A 12,567-nucleotide genomic window follows, 5' to 3' on the forward strand; every position below is an offset into this window, starting at 1 on the left:
ATCAGGAATCATAGGAATGCAAATTAAAATTACAGTGAAATTCCACTAATATACCTACTAGGATGAATAATATTAAAAACATCAAGTGCTGGCAAGGATGTAGAGCAACTAGAATCTTCATACATTGCAGATGAGAAAACAAAATGGTACTGTCATTTTGCAAAAGAGCTTAGCAGTTTTATTTAAAAAAACTAAGCCATACACATACAATGTAACTCAATATCCCCAAATCTGGATTATTAGAGAAATAAAAACTTATATGCAACAAGAACCTGTACATGAATATTTATAGCACCTCTATTAGTAATCACCAAAATCTGGAAACAATCCAAATTTCTTCAACAAGTAAGTGATTAAACAAACTGGAGCTCACTCATACAGTGAAATACTATTCAGCAATAAAATAAAACTATTGATAAATAGCTTGAATAAATCACCAAGGCATTATAAGTGAAAAAAGCTAGTTTCAAAAGGTTACATATTTTATTGATCTATTTGTATACATTCTCCAAAAGGCAAAGCTATGGAAAAGAGATCAGTGATTTTCCCTGTGGCTAAGGCCATCTGCCCCCCAGGAGTTGAGAGGTGTTTGTGGGGAGGGAAAGAAGACTCTGAAAGGATAACACAAGGGAAACTTTTAGGGTGATTGGAATCGTTCTGTACTATAATTGTAGTAGTGATTACATGAAGCTATAGATGGTTAAAATTCATAGAACCATACACACATACCCATGGAGGTTAATTTTATTGCATGATAATTCTTAAATTTTAAAAAGTTAACTCAAAGTTCAAGCTAATGAATAACTTGTAAGCAACAGTCAATATGACCCCATTCTCACATGATTTTACTACTGTGTTTCATTCACTCTAAGGTGACATTGATTTTTGAAAAGTTCTTTTAAGAAAAAAAAAATATGTAGCTGTCAAACTATAACACAACACTAAGATGCCATTAATTGTGAGGCACAGCCCAGTTTTGGAGATGCAAGATTGTGAAAGCATGCATACCTAGAATCAATTAAATACAGTATTTCCTTTAAGGAAGATTATTGCTCAAAGTCATCTATGGAGAAACATAGTACTTAGGATTCTTCTCTCTGACTGTAGAGCTCTCCTTCTACTGTTCATGATAAAGGTCACCTCCAACAAAGTTACATTCTCATTGAAGATGCCTTTCCTTCTTTCTTTTAGCTGGACAGAGAATAGCAGTTTGAAGGTTAGCGAGTCATATATTGAGAACTGTCACTCACCCTCTTCTGATATGTAACTCCAGTTGATTCCTCCCTAGAGAAAGAACAGAGAAGACTATTAAAACTCTGTGGTATGAAATGATGTGAGGGTGAGTAGAAAACTGAGCCCCATTCTAAGCCTGTGGTTCTCTTGAGCCATGCAAGAAGCTGGATGGCCTAGTGGCCGAGGCCATCTGCTTCAGAGACCTGATGCTGACTTGGCCTCTTATGCATGTGCAATCTAGAGCAAGTTATTTGGTCTCATCAAACTTATGCCCATCTCATTTTTTTTTTTATTGTGGTAAGAACATAACACTTAATTTGGTAAGAGATCTACCCTCTTTAAAAAATTTAAGCATACTAAACAGAATTGTCAATTATAGGTACAATGTTGTACAGCAGATCTCTAAAGAGTATTTATCTTATTTAATTGAAACTTTACGTCCATTGATTAACAACTCTCCATCTCTCCTCCCCCAGCCTCTTACAACCACCATTCCACTTTTTGATTCTATGAATTTGACTATTTTTGATATTTTCCATGAAAAAGGATTGTATTTATTTCTTTGGTACTAAGGCAGGAATTAAACATTGATGACTATAAAGAACAACAAATAAAATTATTGTGATATGAGTGAAAGAAGATATTTGCTTCTATAAAACTCTTGCCAAAAAGTGCTCCAGAAATATACACAGAAGGCTGTAGGTGGGTATTATTCTGGGTGTTTCTGTGAAGATGTTTTTGGGTGAGATTTACATTTAAATTGGTAGACTTTGAGTAAAGCACATCATCCTCTGAAATGTGGTCTCATCCAATCAGTTGAAGACTTAAATAGAACAAAATGTTTTCCTCTCCCGAGCACAAGAGGATTCTCCATAAATAGCCTCAGACGTCATCTGCAGCATCAGATCTTCCAATGTTGGTTCACTGGCAGACTACCTTTGAACTTGCCGAACCTCCACAATTGTGTGAGTCAATTTCTTAAAATCGATCTCTTCATATGTACCCCCACGCACATGCACACACATATACACATCCTATTGATTCTGTTTCTCTGGAGAACCCTGACTAATACAGTGGTAAAACATCCTTAAGACAAAGAAGTGTTCTCTTTCACATTACCCCTTTACTGGTAATATAGCAACACATTACCCCTTTACTGGTAATAGAGCAATATTTTCCCAAAGGGTGCCTAAAAAGAGAAAATGATATCTGTATGACCTATCGTCTTGAACACCCTTCATGTACTTGTACAGGATAAAGCACTAGTAAAAGAGAAAGGAGAAAAGAAGAAGGAAAAGGTCAAATATTGAATCTTCACATAGGCGAAATCTTTTTGAGGTCTGCAAACCCTAACTTCTTCCTCATGTGGAGAACCACATATGACAGCCTGGGGCCACCTCTTGGTGAGGCAGCGCATTTCACTCTGGATAATGAAAACTAATAGAAAGTATGTTCTATCAAGAAGCCAGGGTCTACCTTCAGTTCATAGGCATTTGACAAGCCTCTTCAGTATAGCATTCCCTCAAAATTTGAAGACTACCATCCCAGTTCTTAATTCTCCTCACTAGGCTTTATTATCCTCAATTTCTTCAATCCTTTCCTGTAGGGCAGTAATGTGGTTTCTGGGTTTCCAGCCCCTTTGCCACTTATATTTTTAATATGGTAACAATTTGCTAATGCTCCTCTTAAAACAAGACTCTGAGAGTTCAAGTCTTGCTCCAAGTGTAGTTTCATTAGCCCAGAATATGCAAGGATACTTTTGCCTAAACGAAGCTGTGTTTATATAATTGACTTTTTAAACCTAAGACTAAGACTAAATACACTTACCCATCTTACATTTCATCTTTGAGATTATTTCAAGTCATAAGGTTAAAGAAAAAAATGTCTGTGAAATTGGTAAGCAGACTATCTATGTCACCATCAAGCTATGGATAAAAGCTATGGATAAAAGAAATGGAAAGCAAAATGATTTGAGCCCTGTGGAATCTATATGTTCTTACTTGATGCCACTAGTTATTGGAACCATGACCAAGATAAATTCATTTTTTAAAAACTGTCAATATTTCTTCCTTTTTTCCATTCTATTCCACAATGGTTAATCCTCAATTCTATTCTCATCTCCCATATAGTCCTATAATAGGCATCTAACAACTGAACATTTCATCTGTCACTGGGTGACTACAGCCAAGGCAGATAACCATTCCCTTTTCATAGCTGTGAAATGGGTTAGATTGAACAAGATACATTCCCAAGTTTCTTCTAATTTTACAGTCCTTTAGGTCTGTGATATCTTAGGTTCCAGAATCTGTTTGACAAGCCCCCTACCCACCCTCTCAAACTTCTGTAGCACCAAATCTACTCACTGGTCATAAATATCTGCTGCCTTCTTGGCTCCCACAAGGGTCCTCGAGCCAAATCTCACCAGGTTGTGGGTCAGAACAGGAGTTTTGTTTCTTTTCTTCTTTCGGGCTGTCTGAGAATAGCCACAAGATATCATTTGAAGTGAATTGTTCCAGGCATACTAAAGTTCTAAAGAGAACTGATTTAATAAATCTACCTACTTATTTAAAACACTAGTTCAAATCCCATCAGTAAAATAGTTTAAGAGAGTACTGGGAAGGTAGGGAGAAGTTAATGATGAATAACTAAATTGACTAAATTATTACTTCTCAATAACTCAAGTTAGAGTGAGAAAAAATTAAACTACTTTATGAATGAAGCTCAAAGAGGCAGCCTACTAAGAACCTTGGGCTAAGACCTGGTCTAAACTTGGCCATAACCTCATGTGCAGCCCTAGGCAAGTCATTTGACCTTTCTGGTCCTCAGTTTTTCTCATTTGCAAAACAAGGAGGAGCTTAGAGTAGGTCAACCTAAGTCCTCTTCTAGCTCATGGTCTCACTGTTACTAGAATAAAGAAACAAGCCACAAACTGGCAAAAAAAATATTTTTAAATTACATGTCTGAGAAAGAACTTGTATCCAAAATACATAAAGAACTCTCAACACTCAATAATACAAACAACCCAATTCAAAATGGAGAAAAGATTTGGACACTTCATCCAAATACATACAGATTTTAAATAAGCCCAAGAAAAGATATTTAACATCCTTAGACAATAGGGAAATTAAACTAAAACCAAAGTGAGGTATAACCACAGACCTATCAGAAAAGCTAAAGTTAAAAAGACTGACCATATTAAGACTGGTGAAGATACAGAGTAACTGGAACTCTCATTGACTGATGGTGGAAATGAAAAATGCTATAATCACTTTGGAAAATAGTTTGGTAGTTTCCTAAAAAGTTAAAACATGCATCTAGCATATGATCCAGTCATTCCACTCCTATGTATAAAAAGGAATGAGAGCATATGTCCACAGGAAGACTTGTACACAAGTATTTTTAGCAACAGTATTTATAACAGACAAAACATAGAAACAATTCAAATGCCTACTGACAGAAGAATGCAAACCAAATTGTGACATAGCTATACAATGGAATGCTAATCAGCAATAAAAAAGAATAAACTATTGATGCATGCAAAAATGTGAATGAATCTTTTAAAGATTATGCCAAATGAAAGAAGCTAGACTAGAAGTGCATACAATGTGTTTCTATTTATATAAAATTCTAGAAAATGTAAACTAATCTATAGTGACAGAAAGTAGATTGGCGATTGATTCCTTGGGGATGAAGGGGAAAAGCTGGGGTACAGGGACAGGGGAGGAAGTAATTATAAAGGGACATGAGGAAATTTGGGGAATGATAATACGTTTACTATCCTGATGGTGGTGATAATTTCATATAGATAGATAAATGTCAAAACATCAAATTACACATGTGAAGTTTATTGCATGACAGTTATATTCAGTAAAGCTGTTTATAAATGAAAATTAAAAAAAAAAACTTTAGGAAATGCTCAATGAGGATTTGGAAAATCATGTTACCAAAATAATAACTCATAGATTTCTTCCTAGTAGCAAGAGATGAAACAAAATGTACCGTGGAGTCATCAAATAGTCTTCACCTTAACTGAGTAGCCAATGTCAGCATGTCATTAGGCAGTTCACCAGATATTATATATCTCCTGACAGATGCAATATAGGATATCCAACATTGCCTGTGAGGTATACTAACCAGAAATGCTTAACTTCAAGATGTCAAGTGCTTACATTTAATTTCTAAGCACAGGAAATACAAGGATAAAGGAGCAAGCCAAATGATGCATTGAAGAAACATTATCCAGAATTTGGGAAATTTTGTGTTTAACTAGCCTAGTCTCTTCAGCAAGTCCATGTGGTGATAAAAAGGGACTAGGCTAGATTAGAGAAACTTTAAAAGGACCTAACAACTAGATACAAATTACAGCCTTGGATTGGATCTTTGTACAAATTTTCTGTAAAGAGCACTAGAGCCCAGTGGGGAAATCTGAATACACCTGAGTGTTAGAGGGTATTGACTGAAAAGATAGAGATCATTAACCATAAAAAGCAAGATGCAAAACATATATCAGATGATCTCACTTTAGAGATACAAATAGAGAAGGATAGAACTTTGGTATTAATGGCAATTTGGGGATGATGGAAAAAATTTTTTCATATATTTGCTTGCTGTATTTTATATCTAAAATGTACACACATTGTTTTGGTGGAATAGGGATTTTTTTAGTGAAATAAAGCCTCAAGAATTATTTTGATGAGCGTGCTTCAATTTAAATGAGTTTCTGGCTGGGGTCTTATATCAGAGCTGTGACCATAGTCTACTGCCCTGGGACATTGAACCTGATCAGAAATGGAGTAAAACTGGACCACAAAAGATGTCTATTTGTTTCTAAAGGCACATTCACTGGCCCCCGGCAAGATGTGCATACAAGTGTGTCATAGGCACGTGCACGTACGCACATGAACACACACACACAGAACACCTTGATGCATGCCTCATTCTCTCTGAGGACAAACAAGAACACTGCCCAGATCCTGTCCCCTGCTGAGGTCGTGACATGCCAGATTCAAGGGACCAAGAACCCCCTTATGCAATTTGATACTTAGACCTCAGATGAAACTGCTACTTGAGAGCTTTCCAAGAAAATAAAATCTCAGTAAAACTATGGCAGTAGTTTCCAAAGTGTGGTCCCCAGAGCAGCAGCAGCATCCGAGACTTTGTTAGAGATACAAATTCCCAAGCCACGCCCCACTGCATCAGAATCTGGGGATTGAGGCCCAGCGATCTGCATATAGCAAGTCCTCCATGTAACTCTGGCTGAAGTTTGAGAACCATCAAACTATGGTGTCCTCTCCTATCCCCTGACTCAGGCTCCGTGCTGATTAATCACTCCTGTCAGAGAAAAGCAAGAGGCAAAATCATCCTTCTTAGCCTTTAGAATTCACCAATTCTTTGGGCTCACAGTAGAAAATAAGATGTAGATCACAACTATATAAAAACCTATGGATAGCAGATCAGAAGCTAATTCATAATGCTGTTTATAGGTGACTTTATGCATATTGAGAATAAGCTCCTTAAAAAAGAAAAAGTTGTTAACAAACCTTAAAAACAGTGCACAATTCACCCACTCCAAAAATGCAGCATTTCATAATGAAAATACTAATTCTAACTGGTGGCTTTAAAAAAGTAGATTAAGAATAATGTACATCTCTTGTCCTTGGCACTACTGGCATTTGGAACTGGATTATTCTTTGCTGTGGTGAGCTGCCCTATACACTGTAGAATGATTAGCAACATTCTTGGTCTTCACTCACTAAATGCCAGTGGTGTCATATCCTCATCACTAAGCTGACAACCAAAAATGTCTTCAGATACTGCCAAATGTCCCCAGGAGAAGCAAGTTCACAATCTGCCAAGCCCCACAGACTGAGAACAACAGTTGTACATGAAAGTTAGTAGAATGTGGCTTTAAAATACTCAAAGACATCTCACTTACCCTCCTGATGTGAACTGTCCCCAGACCCTCAGCTCTAGAAAAAGAGAACAACATGATACCTCAGTTATTTGCATTTTTTTTAGGGAATGAACTAGGGGCTGGGGGAAGGGGCTTTCTTGCATAGTGGACTCTTCCCCTCATCTCTCTAAGCCCAGCTAGACGGTTTTCTGCTGCCAGAAGCTTTTCCCAGCTATGCCTTCTCCAGTGCCAATCTCCATTGTCCCCGCCCCACCCTCATCCTCAGAATTTGAAGGGGGTGGTGTCACAAAAGTTAAAAAAAAAAACAACTTTGCAGAAGGAAATAATGATGCACAGTGTTAAATGCTGTAAAGAGGCATAACAGGATTGGGATGGAAAGGAAAGCATGTTTGACATTTACAGGAAACTATCAGATAAGCCACTGAGAAAGTCACCAACCAGTTAGCAAGAGCAGTTTCACAGCCTTGGGTGTGGATGACTGATTTGAAGGGTGAAAGGAAGATGAGGGAAGTAGGGAGATGACCAGGGTAGAGAAGTGTAGGTTAAGGACGAGGCAAACCTTGCCTTCATGGCTCTCAATCTACTCACCTTGCCCTCTTGGCACCCACTAGGGTCCTGGGTCCAAACCTCACCATGTTGTGTGTGAGCATACATCTCTCCTTCCAGCAAGGAGCCATCTGTGTGGAGCGGTGACATGCAAGTGAGTCAGAGAAACTGGCTCCCCCCTACTGAGGTTGAGAGGCACTAAATACATCATCGCTGATTTATGTATGATCCCTGGAGACTTAAAGAGCTATAAAGTAAACTCCATCTCTTGTCTGCTGTTCCAGAATTCCACAAGCCTCTCTCTATCTCAATGGGTTCCTTCCTCTGTGCTTCTCTAGGAAGACTTTGCACACAAACATATTTGTTATTTGAATAAGCAAAATAAATCCTGTCTCACCATTGCAATTTATCCAAAATCTCAGAAAGAGAACCAAATATTCGCTGCAGGAGACTTTAGAAGACAAAAGTTTAACTGTGAGTGAAGAATGTTTAAAGTCAAAGGGGTTTGAACTGGAACCCACAGTAATCACCAATCATTTCCCAGTTGTTTGAAATGTCACCATTTTAGTTTCTTCATAGCACATACCACTAGAGGAAGTAATACTTGGGGGTTTTTTGTCTGTCTCCTTGACAAAAATATAAGCTTCATGAGAGCAACGACTTTGTCTCACTGATCAACAGAAGTACCCTCGATGCCTAGAACAATGTCCGATACATGGCATATAGTCAATAAATGTTAATTGGGTGGATGGATGGGTGGAGAGATGGATGGACAGATGGACGGATGGACAGACGGATGGATGGATGGATGGATGGATGGATGGATGGATGGATGGATGGATGGAAGAATGGATGGGTGGGCAGATGTGTTGATGGATGGATGGATGGATGGGAATCAAACCATCTCTAACTCTTGGTCTTATTGTGCAACCTTACTCAAATAAAGGCCCACCAAGTTTCCCATTGTAATCTAATTCCATCCATCCATCCATCCATAATTGTACTGAGTTTTTTATTTTAAATAAGGAAAATATGTGGACTCACTTTCTTATCTTCTGTTCCATATGCCTTCTCACTAGGAAACAAGAAAAAGGATCCATCAGAATATTTCCTTCTTTTACTCAAACATTAAGTAATTCAGAATGAGAAGCTGCTTTCTCTGATCTAAAGAATTACTTAAATATGAGGTTTCTTGGTGAAAAGACTTTAGTCCCAGATTACCCTGATTCTGTGGGCAATGAGATGAGGTCCCTGGAAGAGGAGGAAGGTCTCAGGGCCATTCTGTTTCCATGTCTGGCTAGGCACTGCCCAGCTGTCAGGAAGTGAGAGAACTCTGGCCATTCCTAGGTGTTCCATCCAACGAAAGGAGACCAAGGCCCATCTCATCTCACATATATTCAATGAGGACATGTTCATGTAGACATTGATGTATTTCAAGGCCTTACATAATGAATAACCAGGAGTATATATAAATATTCTCTACCTTTTCTCTGTCCACAATGTAAACCCTTTAAAAATACCAACCCAACTGAGTATGCTTATAAAAAAGAGAAGGCTTCAAATGCTTTACAAGAAAGCTATTCAAAAGCCTGATTTGGTTAAAAATTTGGATTGGTCTCTAGTAACTAAAAGGCCATTGCTTCCTAAGGTCTCTATAATTTCCTTTCAGCTCAGCCACAGAAGCTCACTGTTCCTTCCTTCGAAGCCAGGCCTTCACCCACCAGTTCTACTAAGTTCTTCCTGATTTCCTATACTCCCCACTCAGAGACTCAATGTGTTCCTGCAAATTCAACTGAAATGCCAGTAACCTAGCTACCTCTGCATCTCATCCTTACTGTGCATGGACCATGATGGTGGTTTGATCTATCATTAGAGGAAAACACTGAAAGGGCACGTGAAGTCTTGAGAGAGGAAACAGTAGAACTTGGTAAAGTAACATGGAACAAGCAGAGGTGGTCTGTGCTGAAGTCCCCTAACTCTTTCTGCTGCTCTTCGGTTAAATGCTAAACTCTTCCTGAAAACTTTCATGAGATTATACGAATTATTTTTCAAATAGGCCACAATTATTTCTTTTCAATTCCTCCACTGCATAAAATAGGACCCAATAGTCACTGGCTGACATTGTATGTACTCATTGCATCTTTTTAATGGCTTAAAACTTTTTAGACTACTTTTTGCCAAAGTTTTCCGGGGTCCCTGAAGTGCCCCCTTCCATCATCTCAGTGTTTCTGAAGAGGTTTGTTTAATCACCAGGAAGCCAAAGTCTTGACTGTCTTCCTCCAGACTCCAGGGTAGATGTTCTCGGAGGAAGGCATGACTTTTCTCACCACCAGGGGCAGTGCATGGTATGCACTCTGCAGCCTCCTGAAGGCATTCAGGCTCCTCCCTCTTTGACAGACTTTCCAGCATCCGTAAAAGTAACTGAAGACACCAAGGGGCCTTCCTTCCAGCATGGAAAAGGTGAGAAAGAGAAGAGTAAGCAACAGAAATCAAATGAGGAAAAATACCTTCTCCGGTATTTTTTAAATTGAGCTATTTCTTATACACAGTACGTACATAGACCTTAAGCATGCAGCTCAAGACATTCTATAAGTGTACATATCCTATAGCTATGGCACAGGTCAAATTATGGAACATTTTTATCACCTCAGAATGTTTCCTCATACCTAGACTATAGCTGTCTCCCAGAAGTAACCACCATTTTGATGTCCATCACCCATAGATACTTTTTCCTTGTTCTTGAATTTCATGTAAATGGAATCATACAAGTTATACTTTTTTGTGTTTTGCTTCTTTTGTTTACACAATTTCTTCATGAGTCATTCCATTTATTGCATGTATCAGTTGTTTGTGTTTATGTTTTTGTTTTTGTTTTGTTGCAAGGTATTCCATTAAATGAATATTTTACTATTTATTCACTCTAGGGGCACTTTCTATTGACCTGTACTTACATTTCCTCATCTTGTCACCTGTCATGTCCACTCTGCTGTTAAACCCATCTAACGAGTTCTTTATTTCTGATACTACACTTCTGTTTCATTTTTAGAATGCCCATTTGACTACTTTTAAAAAGATATTACTTTTCTGGTGAAATTCTCCACTCTTATCATTTTCTTGAATTAATTAGAGTTGTTTTAAAGTCCTTGTCTGCTATCTAATATCTTAATGAAAAACTAGGTTTTACATGTTCTCCTTTACACAAGTTTCATTGTAGCTTCTAGGTCAAAGCAATAAAATTCTGACCTGAAACTGCTAAGCAGCAGTACCAACAGAAGTTCCAAACAGATCATTCTCGTTCCTTTACAAATGATCTGTGGTTCCTTCAGAGGCGAAATGGCCCACTACATTCCTTAAATAAACCAATCCTTGGCAGGTTACTGTGCTGGCTATATTATGTTTGAGAACATCCTGACTGAGGTCATCCCAGGGCTCCCATGAGCCTGTTCATAAATGAAATGGCTATAGTTTTGCAACAGCAGGTTAGAAATCAAAGTCAAAATATTTCATTGTGCCTGTGACCACCTGCCTCCCTCCAGTCCAATTCTTTCTCCAGAGCTTTATAACTTCAGATTCTCTGTCCTCTCAGCAAATGCTTCCAGTAAGAATACTCCCTACCTGGTTCAAATCTTTCATTTAGCATTGGGTGTGATTCATGTATCTTCGTTTTCTAAAATAGAAAATGATAATAGGTTATCAGATAGGAATATTCCTGAAATAGTTTTTATTATACTGCTTCTTTGGTCCAAAGTAGTCAGTGGCTGCTTAGGACCCATCCTGGCACCCACAGACCTCTCTCTCTGATTTATATTAAATTAACTTCCTACACAAACCAGCTGCTCCAACTAGGCTAGCCTGCGCCTGAATCATTCTCAGTTTAAACTGTAACAATATACTCCCTACTCCCAATCAGGAATTCTTCCTCTCCTCATGTATAACACTCCTTGTCTCTGGGTTCCTGAAGGACACAATGTCTCATTAATCTCTGGGGTCCTAGCAAAAAATGTAATCATTGGTGCACAGTAGGCACTCTAAATCTCTACCATTATTTTGGAATCCACGAACACCAATTTCATCTTATTCATTACTGAAAATGATTCTAAGATCTCAAACTCTAAATTGTCCTCTCTCCCTCTTGATCAATGGATCACATCTTTAATGGAGATTTTGTTTTAAAGCCAGTCCAAGTTCCAAACATTGAGAATTGTTAAATTTCCCCTTGAAAAATCCTGCAAGTCACCCATGAAAAAAGAATAGTGATCATTTAAAGTATACTCTGCCTAGTTTCAGTAAGTCCAACAAACCCAAAGCAGCCAGCCTTTCCTGACATTAGACTAAATGGCAATTTTTTAACCAGGAAACATATGAAACACTTGGCTCCTGTTCAGAAGCCATGTTGTACAAAACAGTTGAGTTCATTTTATATGCATTGGTTTTGTTTTCTTTCCTCTGGATGCAGAGTTGATTTCTCACAAATTAAATAACCAAACGATGAGCTCTACTGTGATCACTAACTTCCACCACTCCCAATCTGCCTCTCTCTCAAACTGCTCTTCACCATCATGGGGATCTTGGGCCTCATGCTCAACCTCTTGGCTCCCTTTCTGATTTTCTTTTCTTTTCTTTTTTGAAACCTTTTCAACACTTCTTTTCTATAGAATGCTTCAATTTTTACTCCCACCAGTAAATGTATGAAAATTCTGGTCATCCTCTGCCCTTTCCTAACTTTTTCCAAGATGATTTCATTGCATTTCATCTTTTCTAGCATGAAATGCGTCATTTATTTCAAATATTTTTGCATGTAATGGTCAATTATATTTTATGAATTTTCTGTTTATACCCTTACCTATTTTACTATTTGCCTATTATTTGTAAAA

Source organism: Rousettus aegyptiacus, unplaced genomic scaffold, assembly GCF_014176215.1.
Source record: "Rousettus aegyptiacus isolate mRouAeg1 unplaced genomic scaffold, mRouAeg1.p scaffold_m13_p_6, whole genome shotgun sequence".
In the NCBI taxonomy this organism is placed as follows: Eukaryota; Metazoa; Chordata; class Mammalia; order Chiroptera; family Pteropodidae; genus Rousettus; species Rousettus aegyptiacus.